This window comes from Dama dama, chromosome 24 (assembly GCF_033118175.1).
Source record: "Dama dama isolate Ldn47 chromosome 24, ASM3311817v1, whole genome shotgun sequence".
Taxonomy (NCBI): domain Eukaryota; kingdom Metazoa; phylum Chordata; class Mammalia; order Artiodactyla; family Cervidae; genus Dama; species Dama dama.
Genome location: NC_083704.1, coordinates 52535388 through 52563220, shown reverse-complemented (window position 1 = coordinate 52563220; position 27833 = coordinate 52535388). Strand labels below are relative to the sequence as shown.

The 27833-nt window shown below is 44.8% G+C and overlaps 1 protein-coding gene and 1 non-coding gene across 2 annotated transcripts in view; one reads left to right on the top strand and one right to left on the bottom strand.

Annotated features, from left to right (window-relative positions):
• The window catches only part of NT5DC2 (5'-nucleotidase domain containing 2), a 54579-nt gene that overhangs the window by 17187 nt on the left and 9559 nt on the right, over positions 1-27833 (bottom strand). The window lies entirely within an intron of this gene.
• LOC133046351 (U6 spliceosomal RNA) lies at positions 21583-21689 on the top strand. Its single transcript, XR_009690482.1, has one exon. It is a non-coding gene; the product is annotated as a U6 spliceosomal RNA (small nuclear RNA).

Sequence of the window (27833 nt, the reverse complement as noted above, 5' to 3'; positions counted from 1 at the left end):
CAGGGAGAGAGACAGAGAGGGGGTGGGAGGGACTGAAAAACAGACAGTGACAGAGAAAGAGAAAGAGGGAAGGATAAAGAGACAGAGAGAAAGAAGGAGAAAAAGAGAGTGAGGCAGGGAGCAATCAGAGAAATGGAGGGAGGAAGAAAGAGAAGGCTGAGAAAAAGGGAGGGAGAGAGAGACAGAGCAAGAGAGATGCAGAAAAAGAGAGGGGGAGAGAGAGACTAAGGTAGGGAGTGAGAAAGAGAAAGAGAGGGAAGGAGGGAGAGAGAGAGATGGAGATACAGAGAAGGAAGGAGGGACAGGGGAGAGAGAAGGAAAGAGCAAGAGAGACAAGGCAGTAGAGAGTGACACAGACAGAGGCAGTGAGGAAGGGAGATCCGCAGGGAGGGAGGGAAGGAGTGAGGAAGAGGAGACACAGAGGGAGAAGGAGACAGGGACGGGAAGAGGGGCAGAGACAGAAAATGGTGAGGGATACAGAAAGGGGGGAGAAAGGACATAGGGAGGGAGAGAGACAGAGAGGGCGTGGGGTGAAGGCAGAAAGAGATGGGGGCAAGAGAGAGAAAGGAGGGAGGGAGGAAGAGCAAAAGAGAGGGAGGGAGGGACAAAGAAAAACAAAGGGAGAGACAGAATAGCAGGGCAACCTCGAGAGAAGCAGAGAGAAGCAGGGAGACAGCGAGAGGGAGAAAGAGAGAGTGACAGAGAGAGACAGAGAGAGAGACAGAGAGAGATGGAGGGAAGGAGAGAGAAGGGGAGGGAGGGAGAGAAGGAGACAGAGAGAGGGAGAAAGAGAAAGGGAGCATGCGAGGAAGGGAGAAGAGAGAGAGGCTGACAGGGAAATAGAAAGGGAGGGAAGGAGAAAGAGAGACAGAAAGAGGGAAACAGGGGGAGAGAGACAGACAGACCAGGAGAGAGGGAGGGAGGAAGAAAGAGAGGGGGAAGGAGGCAGGGTGGGAGGGAGAAAGAGACAGGGCAAAAGAGAGTGACAGAAAATGTTAACAGGGAGGGAAACAGCACACAAGAACACACCTAGGAAACGGTCTCCCAGATACAGAGAACAGACTTCTAGTTGCCACGGGCGGGGGTAGGGGGGTGGGGGGCTGGGGCGGAGAGGATGGACTGGGAGTTCTGGCTTAGTGGACCCAGACTCTGCGTTTAGAATGAACAGAGAGTTCTGCCTTTCGATGCAGGTTACACCCCTGGTTGGGGAACTAACGCCCCACAGGCAACTGCAGAACCCGGGAGCCCCAGTACCGAGTCCATGCTCTGCAAGAAGACGGAGCTGAAACTGCAGAAGCCCACACGCTGTAAAGAAGACTCTGTTCAGCCAGAAAAAAAAGGATGGATGAACAACTGGATCCTACTGTCTACTGCAGGAAACTAGATTCAATCTCCTGGGATAAAGCACGACGGAAAAGAACACTAAAAAGAATGGATATGTGTGAACAGTTACCTTACTGTGGAGCAGAAATTAAAACACTGTACATCAACTATACTTCAATACAATAAATATGAATAGCTAGACAGCTTTAAAAAGGAGAAGTATTTCTAACACGAGAGGTAAAGTTAAACGGTATGTAGGACAGACTGGTTGACTGTTAACCACCGCCTGAGTGCGTGTCTCCAGGCCTCCTCTCGCCCGGACGCTCCCGGGACTGTGGGAAGAGCCGGGACAGAGCAGCAGCTGCGAGGGAGACGGGAGCCTCCCACGTCCTTCTTGCCACGCTCGCTTCTCTAAACCTGGAGTAAAACCGCGGGTGCATCACTGGCAAGATCTCAGGGGCCGACCCGTCCAGCCTGCCCACGGCCAGCACACAAACTCCTGAGCAGTGGCCGTCTCACCCCTTGGGAGACCTTGAGGATCAGTTACAAGCAGAACGGGAGTTCTGTTTTCTCACGCCTTCTCATGGGCTTCGCTGGGGGCTCAGGCAGTAATCAACCTGCCTGCTATGCAGGAGACCCAGGTTCAACCCCTAGATCGGGAAGATCCCCTGGGGAGGAAATGGCACCCCACTGCAGTCTTCTCGCCTAGGAAATCTCATGGACAGAGTCCATGGCGGGCTGCAGTCCACGGGGTCGCAAAGAGTCGGACGCGACTGAGCGACTAACACTTTCACGCTTTCTCACACCTTTTTCTTTTCCACAAAAACTACAGATCCAGGGATCTCCCCAGCAGTCCAGCAGCTAAGGCACCATGGCCCAGTGCAGAGGGCTCCGGGTTTGATCCCTGGTTGGGGGACTAGAGCCCGGGGATCCTAGAGCCCTCATGACACAACGCGAGAAGCCCACACGCCACAAGGAACAGCCGTGAACTGCAAGGACACCCAGTGCAGCCAAAACCAAGAAACAAAACCAAAACCCCAGGCGACAGCGCCATAGGCCGAGTCTCTGATAACCCCCACTGCTGGACGAGCGGTGAGCTCCCTACTCCCAGGTCCTCGGCACTGCCTGGGTGCGTTTCCCTCTTACAGGGAGTGGTTTGCAAACAACTGGCTACAGCGAGTCTCCCTGTGAAGTGAGGGGCAGACCGGGTTTCCGGCTTCTCCTGAATCTGAGGAAACGAGAGATATTTGCTATATCTGCAGCCGGCGCCCCAGGACTGATTTCCTCACCACACAACCCTCGGGTGCAGGGCTTGAGATCAGGTGTTTCTAATTCAGTCTCCAGTGCCCCGAATTCACACAGCACTGCAGGGCCCCCTGCCTCCCCCCAGGAAGTAGCCAGAGTAGGTGCCTCTCTGTTCCCTGAAAGATTCAGGGAAGATAAAACTGAAGTGGGGATTAAAACTGAGCCCCCTTAAAACGGACTTCCTCTACTGCGTTTACGATTAACACCTCTATCAGCAACGATTATTCCTTCTATTGTCCAGCATCTGTTCTCCTCAAGACTGAGGAGTATCAGGGCTTCCCTGGTGGCTCAGTGATAAAGAATCCGCCTGCCAACGCAGGATACACGGGTTCCATCCCTGATCTGGGAATACTGCGCGCGCTGCAGAGCAGCTGAGAGCACGCACACAACTGCTGAGCCTGCGCTCCAGAGCAAGGGAAGCCCATGCGCTGCCAGGACAGAGGCGCCCCTGCTCTCCACACGAGGAAAATCCAGGGCAGCGCCGAAGACCCAGCACAGCCAAAAACGAGAAATAAAGTCATGTATCTTTTAAAACTAGGAAAAAAAAAAGATTGCGGAGTTCTCAGAACAAAACTGGGTACCAGAAGTGGGGTAAAGATGGTGCAGTAGGAGAACGGGGGGAGCTCAGACACATAAGGGGCTGGAGAATTTCCTTGCAAACCGGTAGGACGTGGTGGAGGAGATAGCTCAGTGGGTAAAGAATCCGTCCGCAGTGCATGAGACCCAAGTTCGATTCCTGGGTCGGGAAGATCTGCTGGAGAAGGGATAGGCTACCCTCGCCGGTATTCTTGGGCTTCCCTTGTGGCTCAGCTGGTAGAGTCCACCTGCAACGTGGGAGACCTGGGTTTGATCCCTGGGTTGGGAAGATTCCCCTGGAGAAGGGAAAAGGTACCCACTCCAGTACTCTGCCCTGGAGAACTCTGCCCTGTACAGTCCATGGACACTACTGAGCGACTTTCACTTTCACCCATGATCAGTAGGGTAGGGGAGAGACCTTTGGAGGGACAGAGATATGCTGGGAAGTGCTTTCTCCACCTGCTGAGGACCTGGGAAGCCAGCTGGGGTCCGGCGCCTGACTCTCTACCCCTCAGCGTCCCCCTGGCTGCGCAGGTCCTGAGACTAAAGCCCACCCCCAGGGTCTTTGCTAGCTATTTCCCTCCTATTGTGATTCTAACTTTGTTGTTGTTGTTATGTTTTTATTTTTTAAATATATTTCCTACTTTTTAATTTTTCACTCCTTGTTACTGTTCTGCTCCTTATTTGCTGTTTTTTTGGCAGCACTAACCTGCAGCATCATGGTTCCCGGGCCAGGGACCAGGCCTGGGCTCCTGTGGTGGGAACACCAAGTCGATCCCATGGACTAACAGAGGACCTCAGACCCCAGGCAACATTAATCAGAGTGAGTTCACCCAGAGGTTCTCATCTCAGCGCCAAGACCCGGCTCCACCCACGGCCTGCAAACTCCAGTGCTGAACACCTCAGGCCAAACAACCAAGACAGAAACACAGCCCATCAAAAAAAAAAAAAAAAAAAAATGAAATAACAAAAAATACGGTACAGATGAAGGAGCAACGTAAAGACTTACAAGACAAAATAAATGAAGAGGAAATAGGCAACCTACCTGAAAAAGAATTCAGAGAATGACAGCAAAGGTGATCCTAAATCTCAGAAATAGAATGGAGGCACAGACTGAGAAAATACAAGAAATGTTTAACAAGGACCGAGAAGAACTAAAGAGCAAACAAACAGTGATGAAAAACACATGAACAGAAATGAAAGATACACTGGAGAGAATCAATAGCAGAGTAAATGAAGCAGAACGAATAAGTGAGCTGAAAGGCAGAATGGTGGAAAGAACTGCTGAGGAGCAGAATAAAGAAAAAAGAATCAAAATAAATGAGAACAGGCTCAGAGATCTCCGGGACAACATTAAACACACCAACATTCAGATCATAGGGGTCTCAGAAGAGAAAGGGTCTGAGAAAATATTTGCAGAGATTATAGATGAAAATTTCCCTAACATGGGAAAGGAAATAGCCACCCAAGTTCAGGCTGTCCCATACAGGATAAACCCAAGGAGATACACATTGAGACACATATTCATCAAACTAACAGAATTTAATTAAAAAAAAAAAAAAAATGAAAGAGCAATGTAAAAGCAAGAATAACATACAAGGGAATCCATATAAGGTTATCAGCTGATTTTTGAGCAGAGGGCAGATGGGAGTGGCTGGATATATTTAAAGTGATGAAAGGGAAAAATCTACAACCAGGATTACTCTACCCAGCAATATTACCCAGATTCAATGGAGAAATCAAACGCTTTACAGATAAGGGACTTCCCTGGTGGTTGAAACTCTGAGCTTCCAATACAGGGGGTATGGGCTTGATTACTGGTCGAGGAACTGAGATCCCACATATCTCAGAAAGCAGCCAAAAAAAGAAAAAAAAAAAAAAAGCTTTACAGACAAGCAAAAGGTATGAGAATTCAGCACCACCAAACCAGATTTACAAAAACTGTTTAAAGAACTTTTCTAGGCTGAAAACACAAGGGAGAATAGGAATCACAAAAACAGATCCAAAAAAATTAAGAAAATGGTAAAAGGACCATGCATATTGACAATTAGCTAGAATGTAAATGGATTAATGTGCCAACCAAAAGACACAGACTGGCCGAATGCATGAAAAACCAACCCTTTTTTATATATGTTGTCTACAGGAGACCCACTTCAGACCTAGGGACACATACTGTATCAAAGTGAGAGGATGGAAAAAGATAATCCATGCAAATGGAAATCAAAAGAATGCTGGAATAGCATTACTCATTATCAGGTAAAACAGACTTTAAAATAAAGACTGTTACAAGAGATAAGGAAGGTCACTATTGATCAGGGATCAATTCCACAAGGAGGTATAACTATAATTACTTATTCACCCAACACAGGAGCAGATCAACGCATAAGGCAAATGCTAAGAGCCATAAAAGGGGAAATTGATAGTAACAATTATGTGGAGATAGTTGTAGTGTGTTGTCTCTCAGCTGTGTCTGACATCTTGTGGCCCCATGGATGTAGCCCGCCAGGCTCCTCCGTCCGTGAAATTCTCCAGGCAAGAATACTGGAGTGGGGAGCCAGTCCCTTCTCTAGGGGAATCCCCCTGACCCATGATTTGAACCCAGGTCTTCTGCATTGAGGGCAGATTCTTTACCCTCTGAACCACGGGGAAGCCCAACACAATTACAGTGGAGGACTTTAACACTCCACTAAAACCAATGGGTACATCATCCAGACAGAAAATAAATAAGGAAATTTAAGTCAATCTCTAATTGACACAACAGGTCAGACAGACTTAACTGATACTGATAGAACGTTCCACTCAAAAGCAGTAGAATACACTTTCTTCTCATGTGCACATGATACATTCTCCAGGATATATCACATCTTAGGTCACAAATCAAGCCTCACTAAATTTAAGAAAATGGGAATCGTATCAAGCATCTTTTCTGGCCACAGAACTGAGATTAGAAATCAATTACAGGGAAAAAAAGAAAACCACAAAAACACGGAAGCTAAATAAAATGCTGCTATATAACCAAGAGATCACTGTAGAAATAAAGAAATACAGAGAGGACATGACTGGTGGTCTAGTAGTTAAGAATCTGCCTGGCGCCAATGCAGGGGACCTGGGTTCGATCCCCGGTCTGGGAAGATTCAATGTGCTGCTGGACAGCTAAGTCCATCTGCCACAACTACGGAGCTCACATGCCACAAATACTGAACCCACACCTCGCAACTCCTGAAGTCTGCAGACTCTACAGTCTGCGCCTCAACTGCTGAGCCTGCGAGCTGCAACTGCTGAGGCCCGGGCGCCCTAGAGACGGTGCTCCACAGCAAGAGAAACCACCACCCCACAATGAGGGAGTCGCCCCCGCGCACTGCAACTTGAGAAAGCCCACCCGGGTCAACAAAGACCCAGCGCAGCCATAAATGAATAAATGAACTAATTCAAAAAGATACATGCACCCCTATGCTCATAGCAGCACTACACACAGAAGCCAAGAAATAGAAACAACTTAAATTCCCATGGACAGATGGATGGATAAAAGTGTGATACATGTACACAATGGAGTACTACTCAGCCCTAAAAACAGAACAAAACAATGCCATCTGAAGCAAATATAGATGCAGTGAGAGATTATCGTATTAAGTGAAGTCAGTCAGAAAGACAAATACCGTATGATATCACTGATACGCAGAACATAAATAGGGCAAATGCAGAGTGAGGCAGAAAGAGAGAGAAAGAACCAAAGAGAAAGAGGAAGGTGGGAGAGAAAGAAAGAAAGGGAGACGAGAGACAGACAGAAAGAGAAAGAGAGGGAGGGAGGGAGGAAGATGGGAGAAAGAGAGAGGGGATACAGAGCGAGACAGGCAGCGGGGGGGAGAGGGGGGCACAGAAAGAGGGACCAAGAGAGGGGGGCAGGGAGGAAGAGAGAGGGGTACGGGGTTGGGTGTGAGCATGAATAAGTGAGGGGGAGAGAGAGGCAGGGAGGAAGAAGGGAGAAAGAATGAGAGAGACGTAGGGGGTGAGAAAGTGAGGAAGGAAGACAGACAGGGAGACAGAGATACAGGGAGTGAGACAGACAGGAATGGAGGGAGGGAGAGAGAGAGAATAGCGGGAGAGATGGGGCAGGAGAGAGAGAAAAAGGCAGTGAGAAAAGAGACAGATATGGAAGAGGGAGGGAAGGAGTGAGAAAAAGGAGAGCTACAGAAGGGAGAGGGAGAGACAGAGCAGAGAGGGAGAGAGACAGGGAGGGAGAGAGGGAAAGACACGGAGAGAGGCAGAGAGAGAAAAGGGGCGGGGGAGGGAGGTGTGGGGAAATTAAATCAGTCTTGTTTAGGCTTCAGAGACTGAGCAGAGCAGACCTCTGACCCTGCCTGCTAAGACTGCAAGCCTTGCACCTTAGATAAGACAGGGGATGAATCTTACTTTTGAGCCCCAGGAGGGGGTCTGGCCAACCAGGTCCCAGGCTTAACAACATTCCAAGTTTTACAGAAAAAAACAAAGAGCATTAACAGGAAAGCAGAGCTGCTATCTGCTCGCAGACTGACCAGGGTATCAGTGTGCATCCTGGGATTATAAGCGGGAACCCAAACTGCAAATTTTGAAATTTCACCCAAGGAGGCGACCTGCTGCCGAGGACCTTTCCCCACTGGGGGTCCAGATGTGCTGTGTCACGGGACTTCCCAGCGCTGTTCAGGTGTGGATATTGGCCAAAACCCACTCTGGAGAGGTATCCCCTGCTGTTTCTATTTGTCTTTTCTTGTGATGTTAGTATATTGAAAGTATGCTAGATAATTCTCTAATGAACATGGGTATTATTTATTTGTATATAACGAGCAGCTGCTTTTGTTAACACATCCTTTGAACCTAAAATGAAAGTGAAGTTTTCTACAAAACAGGAGGTGGAAAGAGTAAGTCCAGGAGAGAGAGGGAGAGGGACACTCAGAGAGAGAGAGAGACCCAGAGATCAAGAGACAGGCTGGGAGGGAGGGAGAGAAAGAGGGAGAAAAAGAGAGAGAGACGGAGAGTGGGAAGGGGGGAGAGAGACAGGGAGAGAGACAGAGAGGGGGTGGGAGGGACTGAAATACAGACAGTGACAGAGAGAGAGAAAAGGAAAGAGAGTGAGACAGAGTGTCAGGGAGACACCAAGAGAGATGGAAAGAGAGAAAAAGAGACAGGAGACAGAGAAAGGGAGGAAGGGAGAGGGAAAGAGAGAGAGGGTGGGATGGAAAGAGAGAGAAAGAGAGAAACGGGGAGTAAGAGAGAGACTAAGAGTGGAAAGGGGAGAGAGAGAGGGAAAAGAGAGAGGAAGAAAAAGTGTGAGAGGAGGGGAGAAAGAGAGAGAGAGGTTGATACGGAGACAGAGAAGGCAGTAGAGGGAAAGAGAGAGAGAAAGGAAGAGAGAAGGAGGGAGGCATAGAGAGAGAGAAACAGAAAAACAGACCAGTGGAGAGAGCCCAAGAGAGACGGAGGGAGAAAGAGAAACAGGGCAAGACAAAAAAAGAAAGAGAGGGAGCGAGGGAGGGAGAGGAGAAAAAGAAAGAGGGCGGGTGGGAGGGAGAAAGAAAGGTAGGGCAAGAAAGAGTGGCAGATCATCAAACAGAGGGGGGAAAAGAACAGGGCACAGATGAACCTACCTAAGAAACAGCCTCACGGAGAGAACAGACTTTTAGTTGCCGAGGGGGAGGGGGTGGGGGTGGACTAGAGGTTTGGGTTAGCAGATGCAAACTCTCATAATGAGAATGAACAGGGATGTCCCTGGTGGCCCCGTGGTTAAGAGTCTGCCTTCCAATGCAAGGGGTGCAGGTCAGGCCCCTGGTTGAGGAACTAACATCCCACGTGCCACAGGGCAACTAAATCAGGTCACAACTAGAGAATCTGGGAGCTGCGGTCACTGAGTGTGTGCTCCAGAGCCCATGCTCACAACAAAAGACGGCTGAGAGCTGCAGCAGAGAAAGCCAGCACGCGGCAAAGGAGACCCCGCTCAGCCACCACCACCCAAAAAAAGAACTGATGGACAACAGGGTCCTAGTGCAGAGGGCAGGGAACCAGATTCAGTCCAATGGGATAAACCACAATGGAAAAGAACATTAAAAAGAATGTATATATGTCTATAAATGAGTTACTATGCTGCATAGCAGAAATAAACACGATATTGTAAGCTGATTGTACTACAATAAAATAAATAGGTAGTTTTTAAAAAGACAAATAATTCTAATGAAAGAGGTAAAAATTAAACATCATGTACAACAGATTAAAAAGCAGAGACATTACTTTGCCAACAAAGGTCTGTCTAGTCAAAGCTATGGTTTTTCCAGTAGTCATGTATGGATGTGAGAGTTGGACTGTAAAGAAAGCTGAGCGCCAAAGAATTGATGCTTTTGAACTGTGGTGTTGGAGAAGACTCTTGACAGTCCCTTGGACTGCAGGGAGATCCAACCAGTCCATCCTAAAGGAGATCAGTGCTGAATATTCACTGGAAGGACTGATGCTGAAGCTGAAACTCCAACACTCTGGCCACCTGATATGAAGAACTGACTCACTGGGAAAAATCCTGATCCTGGGAAAGACTGAAGGCGGGGGGAGAAGGGGATGACAGAGGACGAGATGGTTGGATGGCATCACTGACTTGATGGACATGAGTTTGAGTAAACTCTGGGATTTGGTGATGGACAGGGAGGCCTGCTGTGCTGCAGTCCATGGGGTCGCAAAGAGTCGGACATGAATGCGTGGCTGAACTGAACTGAACAACAGATTGGTTGACTGTTAACCACGTGCCTGAGTGCGTGTCTCCAGGTCTCCCCTCGCCTGGAAGCTCCCTGGGAGCCCTTCACAAGGCAGGAAATTGTGCTGCTGGGACTATGGGAAGAACCAGGACAGAGCAGCAGCTGGAAGAGAAATGGAAGGGACCCTACCACGTCCTTCATACCACTCACGCTTCTCTAAACCAGGATGGGGTAAAACCATGGGTACATCACTCTAGGGTAAGAAAGTACCAGGGGCTGACCTGTCAAGCCTGCCTACAGCCAGCAAACAAACTCCTGAGAAGTGGACATCTCGCCCTTTGGGAAACCTTGAGGATTAGTTATAAGCGGAATGGAAGTTTTGTTTTCTTATGCTTTCTCATACCTTTTACCTTTCCACACAAAACTACATATTCACGGACTTCCCTGGTGGTACAGTGGCTAAGACTTTGTGGCCGAATGCAGGGGGCTCCAGGTTTGAGTCCTGGTCAGAGAACCAGATCCCACATACTGCCAAGTTCAGCCAAAAGAGAAAAGTAAAAAAGCTTTACACACAAACGCTTAAGCAAAATCAGCACCACCAAACCAGGTTTACAACAAGTGCTAAAAGAATTTCTCTAGGCTAAAAAAGCAAGAGAAGAAAAAGAGCCACAGACACAAGAAATCCAATTAAGAAAATGGTAATAGGAACATACATATGGATAATTACTTTGAATGTAAATGGATTAAATGCTCCAACCAAAAGATACAGACTGGCTGCATGGGTAAGAAAACAAGATCCATAGATATGCTGTCTACAAGAGACCCACTTCAGACCTAGGGACACATACGGACTGAAAGTGAGGCAATAGAAAAGATATTCCATGCAAATGGAAATCAAAAGAATGTTGGAATAGCATTACTCATATCAGGTAAAATAGACATTAAGATAAAGACATTAAGATAAAGACAAGAGACAAGGAGGGTCGGTACATAATGATCGACAGAACAATCTCACAAGAAGATGTAACAATCATAAACATTTGTTCATCCAACACAGGAGCACCTCAAGGCAAATGCTAATAGCCATAAAAGGGGAAATTGACAGTAACACAGTAATGATGGAGACTTTTCAACCCACTTACACCAATGGACAGATCACACAGACAGAAAATATATAAGGAAATGCAAGCTTTAAATGACACAATAGACCCAACAGATTTAACTGACATAGAACAATTCTTTCAAAAGTGGCAGAATACACTTTCTTCTCAAGTGCGCGTGGAACATTCTCTAGGATAGATCACATCTCGGGTCAGAAATCAAGCCTCACTAAATTTAAGAAAACTGAAATTCTGTCAGAGATCTCTTCCAATCACAATACTATGAGATTAGACATCATTCACAGGAGGAAAAAAAACTATGAAAAACATAAACACATAGAGGCTAAATAATATGCTATTATTAACCAAGAGATCACTGAAGAAATTAAAAAGGAAAAAGGAAAAAAACACACAAAGGACTTCCCTGGTGGTCCGGTGGCTGAGAATCTTCCTGCCAACGCAGGGGACAAGGGTGTGCTCTCTGGTTGGGGAAGACTCCACAAGCCGCAGAACAACTACGCGCGTGTGCCACAACCCCTGAGCCCGAGCTCTAGAGCTGGTAAACTTCAACTACTGAGCGTGCATGCCACAACTTCTGAAGCCCGCACGCTCTAGGGCTTATGCTCTGCAACAAGTCACTGCAACGAGAAGCCTGTGCCTGCGACCAGAGAGTAGCCCTAGGTCGCTTCAACTAGAGAAAGCGTGCACACAGCAGTGAGGATACAGAGCAGCCTAAAAAACCCCAGAAAACCAACCAAAAAGCCCCAAAGTAACGAATGACAATAAAAACACTGACCAAAAACCTCTGGGATGCAGAAAAAGCAGTTCTAAGAAAGCAGCTTACAGCAATTCAATCTAGTCTCAAAAAGCAAGACGCTCAAGCAATCTAAGAAACAGCCCCAGTAGCACAGTGGATAAGAATCTGACTGCCAATTCAGAGGACCCCTGGTCTGGGAAGATTCTACATGCTGCAGAGCAATTAAATGTGTGCCACAGCTACTGAGACCAGGCTCAAGAGCCCGCCGGCCACAACTACTGAACCTGCACGGCCCAACTACATGACCCTGAGCGCTCCAGGGCCCGCAGGTCACCACTGCTGAGCCTGTGAGCCTCAACCACAGAAACCTGCGCGCCCTGGAGCCGGCATGCCCCCGCGACTGAAGCCGCACGCTGCAGCCACTGAGCCTTGCACCTAGAGCCCACGTTCTGCAATGAGAGAAGCCGCCGCGCCACGATAAAGAGCAGCCCCCACTCACGGCAACCGGAGAAAGCCGCTGCAACAAAGACCCAGCCCAACCTAAATAAGTAAATAAAAATAATTAAAAATATGCGTATGAAAAAGATCTAACCTCACACCTTAATCAGAGAAAGAAGGATAAAAAATTACCCAAAGTTAGTAACAGAAATCAGAGATCAGAGCAGAAAGAAATGAAGCAGAAATAAAGAGATAACAAAGATCAATAAAATCAACAGTTGGTTCTTTGAAAAGGTAAATAATATTAATAAATCTCAAGTAGACTCATCAAGAAAAAAGGGAGAGGGTTCAAATCACTAAAATTTGAAATGAAAAGAGGAAAAGTTACAACTGACATGGCAGAAATACAGAAAATCGTAATAGACGACTAGAAGCAACTATATACCAATAAAATGGACAACCTGGAAGAAACTGACAAATTCTTAGAGAGGGACAACCTTCTAAGACTGAACCAGGAAGAAACAGAAGGGCATGAAGACATCAATCACAAGAACAGTAATTGAAACTGTCATTAAAAATGTTTTCAGTTCAGTCTCTCAGTCACGTCCAATTCTTTGCAACCCCATGAACTACCGCACACCAGGCCTCCTTGTCCATCACCAACTCACCCAAACCCATGTCCATCGAGTCAGTGATGCCATCCAACCATCTCACCCTCTGTCGTCCCCTTCTCCTCTCGCCCTCAATCTTTCCCAGCATCAGGGTCTTTTCCAGTGAGTCAGCTCTCTGCATCAGGTGGCCAAAGTATTGGAGTCTCAGCTTCAACATCAGTCCTTCCAATGAACACCCAGGACTGATTTCCTTTAGGATGGACTGGCTGGATCTCCTTGCAGTCCAAGGGATTCTCAAGAGTCTTCTCCAACACCACAGTTCAAAAGCATCAACTCTTCTGTGCTCAGCTTTCTTTATAATCCAACTCTCACCACCATACATGACCACAGGAAAAACCATAGCCTTGACTAGATGGATCTTTGTTGACAAAGTAATGTCTCTGCTTTTTAATATGCTGTCTAGGTTGGTCATAACTTTCCTTCCAAGGAGCAAGGTCTTTTAATTCCATGGCTGCATCACCATCCACAGTGATTTTGGAGCCCAGAAAAATAAAGTCAGCCACTGTTTCCCCATCTATTTGCCATGAAGTGATGGGACCACATGCCATGATCTTAGTTTTCTGAATGTTGAGTTTTAAGCCAACTTTTTCACCCTCTTCTTTCACTTTCATCAAGAGGCTCTTTAGTTCTTCTTCACTTTCTGCCATAAGGGTGATGTCATCTGCATATCTGAGGTTACTGATATTTCTCCTGGCAATCTTGATTCCAGCTAGTGTTTCCTCCAGCCCAGCGTTTCTCATGATGTACTCTGCATAGAAGTTAAATAAGCAGGGTGACAATATACAGCCTTGACGTACTCCTTTTCCTATTTGGAACCAGTCTGTTGTTCCATGTCCAGTTCTGACTGTTGCTTCCTGACCTGTATACAGGTTTCTCAAGAGGCAGGTCAGATGGTCTGGTATTCCCATCTCTTTCAGAATTTTCCACAGTTTCTTGTGATCCACACAGTCAAAGGCTCTGGCACAGTCAATAAAGCAGAAATAGATGTTTCTCTGGAACTCTCTTGCTTTTTCGATGATCCAACGGATGTTGGCAATTTGATCTCTGGTTCCTCTGCCTTTTCTAAAACCAGCTTGAACATCTGGAAGTTCATGGTTCACATATTGCTGAAGCCTGGCTTGGAGAATTTTGAGCATTACTTCACTAGCGTGTGAGATGAGTGCAACTGTGTTAAAAATCTTTTAACAGACAAATATCCAGGACTAGATGGCTTCACAAACAAATTCTATCAAATGTATAAAGAGCAAACGACTATCCATCTCAAACACTTCCAAAAAATGGCAGAGGGAGGAACACTCTCAAACTCATTCGATGTGACCACCATTACCCTGATACCAAAGATTTCATTAAAAAAAAGAAAATTGCAGACCAATATCACTAATGAACACAGACACAAAAACCCCCCAAAACACTAGAAAACAGAATTCAACAACACATTAAAATGATCTACACCGTGATCAAGTGGAATTTATCCCAGGGATGCAAGTCAGTGTGATATACCATATCAACAAATAAAAGAATAAAAAACATAAGACCAACTCAATAGGTGCAGAACACACTTTTGACAAAATTCAACACCCATTGATGACAAAAACTCTCCAGGAAGTGGGCACAAAGGGAACCTACCTCAACATAATACAGGCTATATATGACAAACCCGCAGCAAACATTATTCTCAATGGTGAAAAAAAATGAAAACATTTCCTGTAAGATCAGGAACAAGAGAAGGATGTCCTCTCTCATAATTCTATTCAACATAGTCTTGGAAGTCCTAGCCACAGCAATCAGAGAAGAAAAAGAAATAAAAGGAATACAAGTTGGAAAATAAGTAAAACTGTCACTGTTTGCACAAGACATGATACTATACACAGAAAATCCTAAACACACTACCAGAAAGCTATTAGAGATAATCAATTTGGTAAAATTTCAAGATACAAAATTAATGTACAGAAATCTCTTGCATTCTCACACCCCAACAAAAACCTGCAGTAAGAGAAATGAAGGAAACAATCCTATTTAACACTGCAACAAAAAGAATAAAATATCTAGGAATAAACCTAAGGAGGCAGAAAACCTGTACTGAAAAAACTATAAAACACTAACAAATGAAATCAAAATGACACAGATGGAAATATATGCCATGTTCTTGACTAGAACAATAAAGTGAAAATGATTATATTACCCAGAACACTCTACAGATTCAGTATAATCCCTATGAAACTAACAATGATACTCTTAAGGAAAAATGTTACCATGTGTATGGAAACAAAAAAGACTCTAAACAGCCAAACCCATCTTGAGAAAGAAAAATGAAGCTGGAGGATTCAGGCACCCAACTTCAGAGCGCACTACAAAGCTACAAGAGCCTTCCCTCGTGGTCCAGTGGTTAAGATTCCGCCTGCCGATGCAGGAGACACAGGTTTGAACCTTGTTCCAGAAAAGATCCCACATGCCAAAGGACCATTAAGTCTGTTCATCACAACCACTGAAGCCCGCACTCTATAGAGTCCTTGCTCTGAAGAGAGAGAAGCCACTGCAACTAGAGAGGAGCTCTCTTTGCTGCAACTGGAGAGTGCCTATGCGCAGCAATGAAGACCTAGTGTAGCCAAAAAAAAAAAGGCTACACTAATCATGACAGTTAGGTATGGCACAAAAACAAAACACAGATCAGTGGTGCAGAACAGAAAGCCCAGAGATAAACCCACCCAGAAATTAGTGACTGTTTTGTCACCTAATCAGGTAATTGATTACAAAAAATTAACGTTACAAAAATTACAAAAAAATTAAACAGTCAAAATATATAAAAGAGCCCATGGAGCTCACTATTCAGAAGACAAACAACCAGTCAAACACTGGCTGAGAGGCTTCTCTGGTGGTCCAGGGGCTATAACTCTGCACTCCCAGTACAGGGGGCTGTGATTTGATCCCAGGGCAGGGAACTAGACCCCACACGCTACAGCCAAGACCTGGTGCAGCCAAATAAATAAATATTTTTTTTTAAAAGTGGCCAAAAGGCCTGATAGAGAACTCTCCAAGGAACACATACAGATGGCCAAGAAGCAGATAAAAAGATACTCAACATTATGAATTATTCGAGAAATACAATGAGGTATCACCTCACACCTATCACAATGGCCTTCATCAAAAAATCTACACAGAATAAATGCTGTAGAGGGTGTGGAAAAGAGAACCTTCTTACAATGTTCAGTTCAGTTTAGTTCAGTTCAGTCGCTCAGTCGTGTCCGACTCTTTGTGACCCCATGAATCGCAGCACGCCAGGCCTCCCTGTCTGTCCATCACAAACTCCTGGAGTTTACTCAAACTCATGCCCATCAAGTCAGCGATGCCATCCAGCAGGTAAAACTGGTACAGCCACTATGGACAACGGTATAGAGGTTACTTAAAAAACTATAAAGAGAACTATCACAGCACCCAGCAATCTCACGACTTGGCATATAACCTGAGAAAACCATAATCCAAAAGGACACATATACCCCAGTATTCACTGCTTCAGTATTTACAACAGCCAGGACATGGAAACAACCTGTCTATGGAAACCTGAATGGATAAAGAAGCTGCGGCACATGCATACAATGGAATATTACTCAGCCCTAAAAGGAAGGAAACCGGGTCACGTAGTGATATAGATGAACCTAGTGTATGTCATAGAGTGAAGTAAGTCAGAAAGAGAAAAACAAGTTTCATATATAAACACATATACCTGGAATCTAGAAAAGCAGTACAGATGAACATACCTGCAGAGAGTGAACAGAGACATAGAGAACAAATCTGTACGCACAACGGGGGGAGCAGAGGGTGGAGTGAAGTCAAAGAACAGCACTGAAATGGACACAGGCCCACGTATAAAACAGAGAGCGACGGGAAGCTGCCGTCCAACACAGGGAGCCCGCCACACTGCTCTGGGACGGCCCGGTGGGGTGACAGGCGGGGGCGTGGGAGGGAGGCTCCAGAGGAGACCCACGTGTACTTAGAGCTGATTCATGCTGCCGTACAGGAGGAACTAACAAGACCCTGTAAAGCAACTAGAATCTAACTGAAGAGCAAAAAAAGCCAACTGGAAATATTTGGAAATGAAGCAACAAACCAAAAAAAAAAAAAAAAAATCAATGTCCAAAATATACAGTTGTGGAGCTCAATATCCGAAAACAAACAAGTGGATCTAAACATGGGAGGAAGACCTAAGTAGACATCTCTCCAAAGAAGACACACAGATAGCTGAGAAGCACATGAAAAGATGCTTAATGTTACAGATTATTAGAGAAATGCAAATCAAAACTACAATGAGGCATCACCTCACACAGGTCAGAAGAGCCATCATCAAAAGCAACAAAGAGTAAGTGCTGGAGAAGGAATGGAGAAAAGGACACCCTCTTCTGACATTGGTGGTGGGAACATAAATTGAGACAGGAAGTATGTGAAGGTTCCTTAAAAAACTGTAAACAGGACTATAATATGATTCAGAAATTCCATGACTGGGCATATATCCTGAGAAAATCATAATTAAAAATGACACATGTACCTCGATGCTGACTGCAGTACAATTTACAAGCCAGAACAGGGAAATAATCTCAGCGTCTATCAACAGATGAACGGATAAAGAAACTGTGGTATATACATACAATGGAGTTATTATTCAGCCATTAAAAACAATGAGACGGGGCCCCTTGGCAGAGATGTAGATGAACCTGGAGTATGTGAGAAAGCGTGAAGTAAGAGTCAGAAAGAGAAAAACAAACACTGTATGTTAACATACAATGTTAATATACTAACATGCTGCCCTTGGTCACTTCAGTTGTGTCCGACTCTTTGCCACCCCAGGAACTGCAGCCCACCGGGCTCCCCTGTCCTTGGGGTTCTCCTGGCAAGAACACTGGAGTGGGTGGTCATTCCCTCCTTCTGGGGATGCTCCTGACCCAGGAATCAAACCAAGATCTCCTGCATCGCAGGCAGATTCTTTACCAGCTCTGCTACAAGGGAAGCCCATATTAACACACAGAGACATGGAATACAGAAAAGACACACAGACGACAGTACCTGCACGGCAGGAACGTAACAGATGTCCGTAACAGATTAGTCCCACACAGAGGGGAAAGGAGACGACGGGGTGAGTGGAAGAGCAGCACCGACATACTCACACTACCAAGAGTAAAAGAGTAGCTGGAGTGAAGCTGCCGGATACCACAGGGAGCTAAGCTCGGTGATGGGTGAAGATCAAGAAGGGTGGGATGGTGAGGGTGGGAGGCAGGCTCAAGAGAGAAGGGATATATGCATACTTACAGATGATTCATGCTGCTTTACTGCAGAAACTAACACAAGATTGTAAAGTAATCGGACTCCACAGTGAAAAAAAAAAATGGGAGAAAATATTTGCAAAGGACAAAGAATTAAGGTCAGACATACACAAGCAGATCATGGAGCTCAGTATCCAAAAAACAGAAACAGATCTAAAAATGCGAGGAAGACATAAGTAGACGTCTCTCCAAAGACAAACAGTTAGCCATGAAGCACATGAAAAGATGTCCAACATGACAAATTACTAGAGAAATCCAAATCAAACTACAATGAGGCATCACCACACACCAATCAACATGGCCATCATCAAAAAGAAATGTAAAAACAATAAATGCTGGAAAGGGTCTGGAGAAAAAGGTGCCCTCCCACAACTGTTCCTGGAAACGTAAACTGATGCAGCCAGTAAGGAGAATAGTATGCAGGATCCTTAAAAAAACCACACACAGAACTACCGTATGATTCAATCATCTCATGATTCGACATATGCACTGAGAAAGCCATAATTCAAAACATGTACCCCAATATTCACTGCAGTACAATTGGCAATAGCCAGTACATGGAAACATCCTATCAAGAGATGAACAAAGGAAACTGTGATACAGATATACAATGGAATATTACACAGCCATTAAAAATGAAATTAGATTGCCTGTAGTGACAAAGATGAACCCAGACTATGTCATACAAAGGGAAGTAAGTCAGAGAGAGAAACAAATACTGTATATTAACACACGGGGGTGGAATGTGAAAAAAGGTATCCCACAAAGGTGCAATGTGGAATCTACAGAAAAGGTATGGGTGAACCTTCTTTCAGGGCAGGAATTCAGAAACAAAGAGAATGAATTTCTGGACACAGGGGTAGGAGAAGCCTGTGGGGCAAACTGAAGTAGCAGTACTGACACGGATAAACTACCGTGTAAAAACTACACAGCCACACAGCCATGCCGCACACGGGGCTCACTCGGGGGGCTGTGAAAACCAAGAGGAGTCGGACGCTGACAGCGGGAGGGGGGCTCAGGAGGGAGGACACAGATGTACACTTAGAGCTGATTCACGCTGTTGTGCAGCAGAAGCGAACAACATTCTAATGCAATTAGACTCCGACTGAAAAGAAATAAAATTTGAAAAATGATGTGGTACAAATATACAATGAAAAACTACTCAGTCACTAAATGGAACAAAATCAGGTCACTTGTCGTGATGTAGATGCACCTACAGCATGCCATGCAGAGTGAAGGAAGTCAGAAATAGAAAAACGCATAGCGTACATTAACAGACTTCTGTGGAATCTGGAGAAGCAGTACAGACGAACCTGCCTGCAGGAAGGGCAGGAAGAGAGCTGCGGACACACACAATGGATTTGTTCGACAAGGAGCGGAGGGGCAGACGGAAAGAGGCGCGCTGACGTGGACAAACTACCGCGTGTATCACAGACAGCCGGCGGGGAGCTGCCACACACCACAGGGAGCCCAGCTCGAGACTCCGCGACAACCTCCAGGGGTGAGATGCAGGCTCAAGAGGGAGGGCCTGTGTGTACACTTTTAACTAAACCATGCTGATGCACAGCAGAAACCAACAGCATTGTAAAGCACTTATCCCTCGATTAAAAATAAATTTTAAAAAGAGGTGGTACTTATTTACAACTGAAGATTATGAGCCACAAAAAGAAGTAACTGTCACCTGGAGAGAGATTGATGGACACAGAGTTAGCAGAGTCAATTAAATCAGAAATAAAAGGAAATGTCATATATTAACACATATATGGAATCTAGAAAATGGTACAGATGAACCTATAATCAGGGCAAGAAGAGAAACACAGTTGTAGAAAATGGACTTGTGACACACTGGTGGAAGGAGAACGTGAAGAACTGAGAGTAGCACTGACATACACACGATACTATGTGTAAAAGAGAGCTACTAGAAGGCTGCCGGATAGCACAGAAAGCTCAGCTTCATGCTCTGTGATGACCAAGACGGCAGGATGCTGAGGGTGGGAGGGAGGCTCAAGACATGGGGGACACATGTACACTTTTAACCGGCTGACACTGTTGTACGGCAGAAACAAGCAACTCTCTAAAGCAATTATACTCTAACTGAAAACTAAAATAACAAAAGAATGAGAAAAAATATATGCAAATGTTATAACACACAAAATGATTACTCTCCAAAATATACAAACAGCTCATGGAGCTCAATATTCAAAAAACAAACCACCTAATAAAAAATGGCCAAAAGGCCGAGTAGACATCTCTCAAAGTAGCAGAAGATACTAAGAAGAGGTAGCAAAATACACAGAAGACCTATATCAAAAACACCTTTATGACCTAGATAACCATGATGGTGTGATCACTCACCCAGAGCCAAACATCCTGGAATGCGAAGTCAAGTGGGCCTTAGGAAGCATCACTACGAACAAAGCTAGTGGGGGTGATGGAATTCCAGCTGAGCTATTTCAAGTCCTGAAAGATAATGCTGTCAAAGTGCTGCACTCAATAGGCCAGCAAATTTGCAAAACTCAGCAGTGGCCAGAGGACTGACTGGACAAGGTCAGTTTTCATTCCAATCCCAAAGAAAGGCAATGCCAAAGAATGTTCAAACTACTGCACAATTGCACTCATCTAACAAACTAGCAAAGTAATGCTCAAAATTCTCCAAGTCAGGCTTCAACAACTTCCAGATGTTCAAGCTGGATTTAGAAAAGGTAGAGGAATTACAGATCAAATTGCCAACATCCGCTGGATCACCAAAAAAGTAACAGAGTTCCAGAAAAACATCTACTTCTGCTTTATTGACTATTCCAAAGTCTTTGACTGTGTTAATCACAACAAACTGTGGAAAATTCTTCAAGAGTTGGGAATACCAGACCACCTTATTTGCCTCCTGAAAAATCTGTATGCAGGTCAAGAAGCAAGAGTTAGAACTGGGCATGAACAACAGACTGATTCCAAATGGGGAAAGGAGTACGTCAAGGCTGTATATTGTAACCCTGCTTATTTAACTTCTATGCAGAGTACATCATGCGACATGCCGGGCTGGAGGAAGCACAAGCTGGAATCAAGATTGCAGGGAGAAATACCAATAACCTCAGATAAGCAGATGACACCACCCTTATGGCAGAAGGTGAAGAAGAACTAGAGTCTCTTGATGAAAGTGAAAGAGGAGAGTTAAAAAGTTGGCTTAAAACTCAACTTTGAGAAAACTAAGATCCTGGCATCTGGTCCTATCACTTCACGGCAAACAGATGGGGAAACAATCGAAACAGTGAGAGACTTTATTTTTGGGGTCTCCAAAATCATTGCACATGGTGACTGCAGCTACGAAATTAAAAGACGTTGCTCTTGGAAGAAAAGCTATGACCAATGTAGGCAGCATATTAAAAAGCAGAGACAGTGCTCGCTTCGGCAGCACATATACTAAAATTGGAACGATACAGAGAAGATTAGCATGGCCCCTGCGCAAGGATGACACACAAATTCGTGAAGCGTTCCATATTTTTCAGATGCTACTGTACTTGAATGGTTAATAAAGCTGCACAGTGCAAAAAAAAAAAACAAAAAAAGCAGAGACATTACTTTGCCGACAAAGGTCCATCTAGTCAAAGCTATGGTTTTTCTAGTAGTCATGTATGGATGTGAGAGCTGGACTATAAAGCAAGCTGAGTGCCGAAGAATTGATGCTTTTGAACTGTGGTGTTGGAGAGGATTCTTGGAGAAGGAGATCCAACCAGTCCATCCTAAAGGAAATCAGTCCTGAATATTCACTGGAAGGACTGATGCTGAAGCTGAAACTCCAATACTTTGGCCACCTGATGCGAAGAACTGATTCACTGGGAAAAGTCCTGATGCTGGGAAAGACTGAAGGTGGGAGAAGGGGACAACAGAGGATGAGATGGTTGGATAGCATCACTGACGCAATGGACTCCGTGAGTTGGTGATGGACAGGGAAGTCTGGCGTGCTGCAGTCCATGGGGTCGCAGAGAGTCGGACCCAACTGTGCGACTGAACTGACAGAAGGCAGATATGCAGATGACCGAGAAGTAGATGAGTGATGCTCAGAACCACAATGAAGACATCTACACACAGTAAATGCTGAAGAGGGTGCAGGAAAGAGAACCATCTTGCATTTCGGTCAGAAAGAAAACTGGTACAGCCACTATGGACAATGGTATGCAGGTTACTCAAATAACTCTAAGTAGAACTATCACAGCATCCAGCAATCCCGCGACTGGGCACATAACCTGAGAAAGCCATAATTTGAAAGGACACATGTATCCCAATACTCACTGCTACAGTATTCACAATAGCCAGGATGTGGAAATAACCTGTCTACGTGAAGTGAAAGTGTCAGTCGCTCATTCGTGTCCAACTCTTTGCAAACCCCATGGACTGTAGCCCGCCAGGCTCCTCTGTCCATGGAATTCTCCAGGCAAGAATACTAGAGTGGCTTGCCATGCCCTCTTCCAGAGGATCTTCCCAACCCAGGGTTTGAACCAAAGTCTCTTGCACTGCAGGAGGAATTTTTTTTTTTTTTAATCATCTGAGCCATCAGGAAACACAAATGGATAAAGAAGTTGTGGTACATATATAGAATGGCATATTACTCAACCATAAAAAGGAAGGAAATTGGGTCACTTGTCGTGATATAGATGATCCTAGTGTACATCATAAAGAGTGAGGTAAGTCACAGAGAAAAACAAATATCATATATTAACATATATAATTGGAATCTAGAAAAGTGGCACAGATGAATCTACATGCTGGGCAGGAAGAGAGATGCAGAGGGAGAACACAGTGGGAAGCAGACTGTGGAGTGAACTGAAAGAGTAACACCGATACGGATAAACCACCACACATAAAACAGAGAGCTACGGGAAGCTGCTACACGCATAGGAAGCGCGGCGCGCTGCTCCGAGAGGACCAGTGGGGTGCGAGTCGGGGTGTGGGAGGAGGCTCCAGAGGGAGGAGACGTACGTGTACTTACGGCTGATTCACGCTGAGGTACAGCAGAATCCAGCGCAAGGCTGGAGAGTAATTATCTTCCAAATTAAAAATAAATAAAAAACTGTGGTATGTATATACAGTGGAATAATAGTCATAAAAAGGAAGGCAACTGGGTCATTTGAAGGGATGTGGATAGACCCATGTTGTCATACAGAGTGAATAAATCAGAAAGAGAAAAAAATACAGTACATGAACACATATATGTGGAACCTAGAAACAGATTTCCATCCATCTGCAGGGCAAGAACAGATGTGCCAGTGGACAGACAGGTGAGACAGGAGAGGAGGAGCGGGTGCGGCGAGCTGAGACAGGCACCGCCGCACACACACCAGCGTGTAAAACAGTGAGCTGGAGACTCTGTACACCCCAGGGAGGCCAGCTCGGTGTCCTGTGAGGACCAAGAGGTCAGAACGGTAAGGACGGGAGACAGGCTGAAGAGGCAAGAGACAGATGTCTATTTATCGCCGATGCATACTGCTGCACATCAGAAACCAACAAGACATTGGAAGCGACTGGACTCTGACCAAAAACTGAAAACACAAGAGGGGTGGGCTATTTGGAAGCGCAGCAACGGACAACAAATCGATGTCTAAAACATACAAGGAGATCGCGGAGCTCAATATCCAAAAGCAAACAACCAGATCTAAAAATGGGAGGAAGACCAAAGCAGATGTCTCAGATAGCCGAGAAGCACATGAAAAGATGCTCAACGTTACAGATTATTAGAGAAATGCAAGTTAAAACTACAATGAGGTACCACATGATATGGGTCAGAATGGCCCATCACCAAAGGAAAAAAAAATCCACTAACAATAAATGCTGAAGAAGGTGTGGAGAGAAGGGCGCCCTCTTGCACTGTTGCTGGGAATGTAAACTGATATAGTCAATACGGAGGTTCCTTAAACAACTACAACTAGATCCACAATATGATCCAGAAATCCCACAACTGGGCATATATCCTGAGAAAATCATGATTAAAAATGACACTTGTACCTCAAGGTTCACTGCAGTATGATTTATAAGCCAGGACACGGAACAATCTCAAAGTCTATCAACAGATGAATGGGTAAAGAAACTGTGGTACAAATATACAGTGGAATATTACACAGCTATTAAAAGGAATGAAATTTGATCGCTTGTAGTTTTGTAGATGCCTCTAGAGTATGTCAAACAGAGAAACAAATATCGTATGTTAACACACATATGTGGAATCTAGAAAAAAGGTATAGATGAACCCACTTGCAAGGCAAGAACAAGGACGAAGAAAGACAACAAATTTGTACACATAGTGAGGGAAGAAGAGGCTGGGGTGAATTGGAAGGGAAGCGCTGATATGGATAAACTATCATGTAAAAAATACAAAGCTAATGAGAAGCTGCTGGATAACACACAGTTTGGTATACTGTGAAAACCAAAAGGGGTGGGATGGTGATGGTAGGAGGGAGGGTCATGGAAGAGGGGATATATATATATATATATATATATACACACACACACACACACACACACACTTATAGTTGATCCACCTTGTTCTATAGCAGAAACTAACAACATTGTAAAGCAATTCTACACCAACTGAAAACAAATACATTAAAAAAAAAAAAACGAAGCGGGGTGTGTGTGTGTGTGTATGTATATATATGCGCAAAGGAAAATTATTCAGCCACAAAAAGGAATAAAATTGGTGTAATTTGTAGAAATATGGACTTGGAGCTGTCATACGGAGTGAAGTCAGTCCGAAAAGACAAAAGGAAATATCATATCTTAATACTTATATGGGGAACCCAGAAAAATGATACAGAACTGATTTTCAGGGCAGGAATAGAGCTACAGACGTAGAGAAGGAACTTGTTGAAATAGTCCAGGAAGGAGAGGGTGGGGTTAATTGAGCAACTATAGCCTTGACATATATACATGGTCATGCACAACACAGAAATCTAATGGGAAGCTGCTATACAACCAAGGGAGCTCAGTTCTCTGCTCTGTGATGACCTAGATGGGTGGCACTGGGAAGGGGGTGGGAGGGAGTAGCCAGAGGAAGATATATATATATGTGTGTGTGTATATGTATGATTCTCCTTGGTGTGCAGCAGAAACCAACACAACACTGGAGAGCAATTATTCTCCAATTCAAAATAAATTTTAAGCACGTGGTATGTATATACAATGGAATATTATTCAACCATAAAAACAAAGGAAACTGGATCATGTGTAGAGACGTGGATAGACTTAGTGCTGTCATACAGAGTGAACAAATCGAAAGAGAAAAAAATATCATAGATGACACATATATGTGGAATCTAGAAGTAGTGTTATAGATGAACCTCTCTATGGGGCAGAAATACAGCCACAGGTGTAGAGAAGGGGCACGTGAACACACTTGGGGAAGGAGAGGGTGGGGCACGCTGACAGAGGAGCAGACGTGTAGACTACCACGTGTGAAACGGACAGCTAGCGCGAAGCTGCCAGATCCCACAGGACGCTGGGCTCGGGGCTCTGTGAAGATCAGCAGGGGTGGGGTGGTGAGGGCGGGACGGAGGCGCAAGACAGGGGGGATAACATGAACACTTAGAGCTGATCGACACTGTTGCACAGCAGAAAACAACGACATTGTAAAGAAAACATACTTCAAGCAAAAACTAAAAAAGAACAAAAAAAGGGAGAAAATATTTGCAAATGTTACAACACACGAATGATTAATTTTCAAAATGCACAAACAGCTCATGCAGTTCCATATCCAAAAAACAAACAACCTAATCAAAAAATGCCCGGAATATCTAAATGGATGTCTCTGAAAGCAGATATAGAGACAGCCAAGAAGCGGATGAAAAAGATGTTCAACATTAAGAGTTATTAGAAAAATGCAAATCAAAACTACAATGAAGTATCACCTCACATCTGTCAGAATGGCCATCATCAAAAAATCTATACAGAGGAAGTGCTACAGAGTGTGTGGAAAAGAGAGGCTTCCTGCACTGTTGGGGGAATGTAAACTGCTACAGCCACCATGGAGAATGGTAGGTAGGTTACAGAAACTATAAAGAGAAGGACCACACCACCCAGCGAGCTCACAGCAGGACATGTGAGAAAACCGTAATTCAAAAGGACATATCCCAATATTCACTGCAGCAGTATTTACAATAGTCAGATTGTGGAAATAACCTAACTGTCTAGCAAAACATGAATGGATAAAGAAGTTATGGTACATATATATGCAATGGAATATTACTCAGCCATAAAAGGGAAGGAAATTGGGTCACTTGTAGTGATGTAGATGAACCTAGTGTACATCCTGAGGAGTGAAAACAGAAAAACAAATATCATATATTAACACATAAAACTGGAATCGACAAAAGCGGTACCGATGAATCTACATGCTGGGCAGAAACAGAGATGCAGACAGAGAACGAATGTGTGCACACAGCAGGGGAAGGAGGGTGGAGTGAACTGACGGAGTAGCACTGACATGGACACACTGCCGCATGTAAAACAGAAAGCTCTGGGAAGCCGCGGTCACGGGGAGCCCAGCACACGGCTCCTTGGTGACCTAGTGGGCTGAGAGTCAGGGGTGTGAGAGGGAGGCCCCAGAGCAAGGAGACATATGTGTACTTACAGCTGAGTCATGCTGATGTGCAGAAGAAATGAACACAGCATTGGAAAGCAATTATCCTCCAATTCAAAATAAATGTAAAAAACGTGGTACCTATATACAATGGAATATTAGTCATAAAAATGAAGGAAACTGGGTCATTTGTAGGGATATGGATAGACCTAGTGTTGCCATACAGAGTGAATAAATCAGAAAGGAAAATATCATATGTGAACACATATATGTGGACTCTAGAAACAATGTCACAGATTAACCTATTTTCAGGGCAGAAACAGTGCCACAGACATACAGAATGGACAGGTGGACACAAGGGGAGAAGCAGAGGATGTGTGGCCCGGACACATACGCATCACGCGTCACGCAGGGAGCCGGTGGGGAGTGCCAGTGTGCCACGGGGAGCTCACCTTGGTGCTCCGTGATGATCCACAGGGGTGGGATCATGAGGGAGGGAGGGAGGCTTAAGAAAGAAGGGATGTGTGTACAGTTACAGCTGATTCATACAGCCGTATAGGAGACACTAACACAACAACGTATACAACTAGAGTCCAACTGAAACTAAAAAAAGGGGGGAGAATATTTGCTAATAAAGCAACGGACAGAGAATCAACATCCAAAATATACAGTGGAGCTCAATATCCAAAAATCAAACAACTGGATCTAAAAATGGGAGGAAGACCTAAGTAGACCTCTCTCCGAAGAAGACAATACGGATAGCTGAGAAGAACATGAAAAGATGCTCAACACTGCAAATTACTAGAGAAATACAAATCAAAACTACAATGAGGCATCACCTCACACAGGTCAGAATAGCTCATTGTCAAAAAAAAAAAACCCCCATAAACAATTAAGGCTGAAGAGGATGTGGAGAGAAGGGCACCCTCTTGCACTGTTGGTGGGAATGTAAATTGATACAGTCAGTATGAAGAATAGTAAAGGTTGCTTAAAAAACCATAAACAGAACTACATATGATCCAGAAATTTAAGACTGGGCATATATCCTGAGAAAACAATAATTCAAAATGACACTCAC